The sequence below is a fragment of the Lathamus discolor genome, chromosome 2 (assembly GCF_037157495.1).
Source record: "Lathamus discolor isolate bLatDis1 chromosome 2, bLatDis1.hap1, whole genome shotgun sequence".
NCBI lineage: Eukaryota > Metazoa > Chordata > Aves > Psittaciformes > Psittacidae > Lathamus > Lathamus discolor.
Genome location: NC_088885.1, coordinates 47,832,939 through 47,838,938, shown reverse-complemented (window position 1 = coordinate 47,838,938; position 6,000 = coordinate 47,832,939).

The following is a 6,000-nucleotide window of genomic DNA, read 5'->3' as shown; positions in this document are numbered from 1 at the left end:
TTGTCACAATCTATAGATGCCATTTTCAATCTTTCTCCAGTTTTGATACTTGGAATTCTCAAATGTGTAATAACTGACTGATTTTTTATTATTATTATTATTATTATTAAAAAGTTATGAGCCAGATGTTCCTTTTCTAAAAAGCCAAAAGTCTTAAATTTACTTTTTTCTTAATTCAAACTCATCCTGATGCATATATGACATTTGTGTGTCTTCCCAAGAAGAGCTCCACATCCTCCACGCAGAAGTCACGTATTTTAGAGTACACAGTCAGTTGGGAATCCTGCTAATTGGCATCAGACTGAAACCATAGCGCACTAATTTACTTACCATGACATAATCCCACTCCAAGAAAAGAGTGTCCACTGGCACAAAGTTTTTTGGGACGAATACTCTTTGAAGATGTTTTTGGAAATCAGCTATATGTAAAGCATGTCTCCTTTCCCAATTTGGCTTCTTTTGTGACCTGCCCTTTCCCCAGCATTTTACAGACTGAGCCCTCTAGAGCATTTGAGAAAAGGGGAAATAGGTAACTAGCAGCTATTTCTTGCATTTTAGATAGGTTTGGGAACATATAAGCGAATTAATCTTTACACAATCTCATGAGATATATAATGTCTTGTGTTGTTGTGTTCATTCATACATTTCTGTGTTAAGACACCAACTGATACGTGAACTCTTCTATGAACTGTTTCTATAATAAACCTGTTTTTTTCATATGCTTAAAATATCTACACTATTTTGTTTAAGAACAAACAAGGCTTTTCTTTGGATTGTAAGGAAGTAAGCAACGAAGATTTGTGTTTCCCTGAGGAGATACTAAAAGCAGTAAGTAGCAAATGATACGTTCTTGATATTAGCTCATTGTAACAGCTCTACCTCAAATAGCTTATGCACCTTGTCACAAGAATTTACACTAGAATTTAATATTGCTTACTAAATTACAGGTTTAAGTAATAAATCTGGTTGTTGACTTTTCATTCAAAATTCTTTTCCCTGAGAGGTTACATACGGAAATTGCCACTTCTTGCTTTCCCTATTATTTAAGTTATGAGAACACATTTACATGGAAAAGGTTACTTTTTTGTTACTCCTGCTGTTTAACATGGAAAAGTACATGGGATCAGTCTCGTAGCCTGGAAACTGCCAAAATGGCATGCCAACTTCAATTTCAGTCTGAAGCAGACCCTGTAGAACTAGTGCAGGGATAATCATATGCTATTCAGCCCATGCATGTGCCTTATGTGCATAATTCACTGTCAGTCTGCGTCTGTAATGCCACAAAAGGAGGTTCTGGGCTGAGGGGGTGCTACTGCACCAAAGCAATTCATTCCCCACTTCTAGCTCATCTCTTCAACAGAGCTTCTAAAATGCAACCAGGGAACAAAAGGAAGAGACAGCACTATCAGCCTCTCTTGTATTTCCATCTTTTCTAAGACAGAGGGAGCTCCTCTGCATCATATATGTGCTATGCTTGTAAGGAAAGAGCTGCAAACTCTTTGCAGGTCTATTGCCTTGGATCTGAATTCACAAGATCTGCTTTTGACTTCTGGCCTCTTATTGACTATTCCTCATACACTGTATATACCCAAGAATATCAATGCAGTCCAAAAATGCAAGATCTATTTACATTACAAAATTGGGGTCCACTTTATGAAAGCAAAAATTGCAACTGGAAATCACATACAGAATTCCTGATTTTCAAATAAACACCATCTTTGCAATGCATGTTACTTTCTATAACTTTGTACAAAAAAAATTTAGAAGACCGCAAGAAAGTGGTGAAATTTAAACTCAGGCAGTTTAAAAATGTACCATTAACTGAAACTTCAGTACAAACTTCAGAAAGCAAATTTGCATTTTTGTTTTGTCATCACAGGTTAATTATGATAATGCAGCCATTGTTCATATAGTGCATGAAATTGCTGAGTTTTTCAAGAGAACAGAAACTCCTTTTCAAAATAAGAACATTTTTCTAAGAAGAATATATGAAGATCATTCTCAGCTCAAGACTTGTGTAAGTATAGGGGTTTTTTTTTTACACTGCATGATACTCAAGTCAGGTATTCATGGTGAACAAAACTGATAATATGTAAGCTGAAAATGCAGTATAAAACTTTAAAGACTACATTTTCAAATAATGGAACCTAAAACATCTGCATGCAAGTAATTACAGGCAACTTTTGCTAATATTTTTTTTTTTTACAGAACAGTTTTACAGAAGTTTTACTTACCTCTATGATACAGGCACTTTTAAATTCAGACATATAAATTTGAGCTTATTTTGCGATGTGATGCCTAAAAATGTGACTAAGCCAGTATTTAACTTGCTTCTCCTTAAACTACACTAGTTGTACACAGAACTAAATATTCTCACCAAATAACAATTTCATATGATTTTCAACTACTTATGTCTTCTGTCAAGACAAGGAAGAACTACATGTAAATTGTATGCAAAACACTTCAGGAAAATATTAGGTCTGCAGAACCTTTGTCACAAAACAAAAAAATCCATAGACCCATTACCTTCCTTTGAACATTGACATATTCATTGCCCAATCCCTTTGTAGACATAGCAAGTGTGTGCTACACTACCTTTAACATTAACACATTCAGCAGGCTTGCATGTGACAGAAGTGTTACAATGCTCTCAGTCACGTCCATGTCTATCGGAGGTTACTGTTTTACTGACTCATGTTGAACTACTATTCACTTGTCACTGTTCAAGCTAACACTTTCTTTTATTTTCTGATAAAATAACAGTTGAAGTCCAGACTTAACATTATCCATAAATCCATAGTGACAGACTGCTTCAAAAAAATGGATAAATTTGTGGCCAAGGTAAGTAGGTTGTTTTTTTATACTTCCAGCTAACTTTAATGAATTTTAAAGACATAGAAGAGCCTTTATACAAGCAGTCCCACTGTTGATCAAAGCTGTACAAATCTGTGGATTGTGCCATATTACCAAGCACTATGTATTTTCACTCACACAAAATCTTTTGGCCCACATCCATTTTGAGGTCAATGCATCATCACAGGCTTTTAAAAAACATTTAATTTCAATTCAGCACTAAAACCCATAGGAGTCTGCGCCTTTTTAGAAACACTTTACATCACATGGGTCAGGATTAGCCATGCAGCTGATGATACCTATTTTGTTTGGAAAAGCAGTGTTCATTCTGTATATCAAAGAACATTTGAATCTTAACTAGATTTCATAAAAATATTTTTCATTTTTTCTTCAATTTCTTTGAATAAATTCTTACATGCTTGTTCTCAATTCACATTCTGCTTGCCATAATATTGGGTGTCATTTTTTTACAAATCATCTAGTAAAAACTTCCTAATAATCTTTTCTTCACAGTCAAATGATCACTGCACTTGGCAAGAGATCCATGCACAGTCGAGAGAGATACTTCAAAGAATTGAAAACTACTCTTTCAAAAGAAGAGCAGCACATTAGCAAAGTTAACTTCCATAATACTTCGAGGATCTACTATCATGTCAAGATAAATTATCCTATTTTTCTAAAACTTAAAGGAAGTAGTATACACGTAGTTCCTATTTAAAAATATAAATTGCTTAACTTATTTTTTTCAGGATATTTCTTCTAAACTACTAGAATAACTTTAGCCTTAATAAAAACAATGCAAGAGAGCATGTAAATATGTTTGTGTTTATTTGTTTTGCAAAAAAGAAAAAAAATGGGTACATTTTTTATAAAATAGATATCATAGATATGGCTCTCCAAATTTTGTGTTCAGGCTAAAAAGTGTGAAATCAAGTAGTGTAACTCATATGCTCACTACATTCGTCAAGTTATGGGAGTATGAACCTGTGCCAGTCTAATGTTTTTCCAGTTAGATCTCATACCACACATTTGCACTGCAGTTATAAGGCTACCTCGCTGTTCATGAGTGAAGATATGACTGTTTCTACAATGCCATGCTGCCAGGTTTCCACAAGCATCCATGAAAATTTTGAGATTTCAGTTTGATTATCCAGATGAAAACAATACAGCCAAAACCAGCAACAAACCAAACAAACCCATCTGCATTTCATTATACAGAGAAGACCCTAAATAGCAAACACCTTTAAACACTCACATGGTATCTAATAAGCACTGGCAGCCCTGCATACTGGCACATTTTCCAAACAGCTCACTGATTATTTGAAAGCCTGTAAAAGAAGATAACATCTAAGATGTGGATGGATTTTTAGCAAAGAATGGCCATGTTCCCAAGTCACCAAGTGCCTACTTGGAGCTTGACATGAATCGAGGATGAAGGAGGATGTGGGTAAAGAAGCAAAAGTAACAGTGTAAGCAATATAAGAAGAAACTGGACTGTGCTAAGACACAAAATAGTGGACTGATAACAAATTTTAAAGGTTAAGTTCTCATACGCTTATTTGATTAATTGTTACTAGTTGCTGTGTGCTGCAAGAATATGTATCAAAGCATAATATACTAAGCTACTGTATATGCATCCACTTAGAACAAGTTATTGAAGATGTATCCAATCATCATACAGCAAGCTATTGAACATGTATCTAATTATACTACAGCGAGCTATTGTAGATGTATCCAAATATTATACAGCGAGCTATTATAAATGTAACCATAGTTGCGGTGTATACATGAAAATGTATCCGATTATAATACATGTATCCAACTAGAATACAGCAAGCTATTGTAAGCCAAGTCAGAGAAACAGTATAAAAAGGATTGATGCTCTGTAATAAATGGCTTCCGTCTGATCACATTGATCTCTGACTGAGTCTATAATTTTTCTGCGGCACTAAGAAACTGACAGTTTTGAAGAAGAGAAAGGAGGAGTACTGTGAATGAACACTGTTTTGTTACATTTTTTGGCAGAGATAAGCCGTACTCCTGTGGTTACAGATTTCCAGGCTCTGTTCCTGACAAACAGAACAGCAGTTCTGTAATAAAGAGGCTGTACTTTATGGTAAAAGCTCTTTCCTATCTGGTTGTGTTTTTATACTCTCACACCATTTTTCTTCCTGCTTAACATGCATTTTCCCTGCATACACCACAACTGTGTATCAGGAAAAAAAAACCTAGAAAAGTCTAGCTTAGATACCAAATCCTTTTCCAAATAAGGCTTTTCTTGCAGCACAGAGTCTTGAGAAAAATTGTCATCAATGATCTGAGTTCATAAGACAGTGTCACCAGAAATACTGAGTTTACCTGGAACTCCAGCTTTCCCCTCCAGAATGGGTAGTCTAACACAGAAGACACTTTTAGCATTTGTTCAGCACAACAGATTCTGGATTCTTTCTATACTAAGCCTTGAAACTGTCATGGTAACAGGACACATGGCTCTCAATGTCTATACTGCTAAAATCACAAAGATAACATTTTCCGCTCATGATAAGACTTTCCTCTTTCTTGTCATGAGCCTGTTAATGTTGTTGGCTAGAATGAAAGTATTACTTTTTAACTTCTAACTGTTATACCATAAAGTTGTAGCATACAGAAATTTTATAACATGTATGTGCATGTCATGGATTCTTACTGGAAAGGGCAGTTGCAATCAGAAGACAGTACGGCAAAGCAAATAAAACTTGACAATGTGATACTCTTATCCTATTTCCATGTTTACATTCATATCTTATAAGGAAAGCAATGTGCTTCTTGTCACATTTCTATACAATCAGCACTACAAATTAACAAAGTGACTTAAGAATGAACCTGTCTTGGAGTAGTTCCACAGAGTCAGGAACATGGATGGTGGCTGAGGTCACTGACACAAAAAAATCATAGAAAAATGGTGGCCAAGTGTACTGAAAATAGTGCTTGCAATATTGAACAGTCTCCAGTGAGAGGAATGACAACTGAAGAAAGTTGAATCTTTCAGAGGAATATAAATTATTTTATAGCTTTATATTCAAGAATAAATATCAGTAATACAGAACCTAAAGTTACATATTCAACTCACTGCTAAAAACAGCCTTTCTTGAAAAAGAAAAAAAAAAA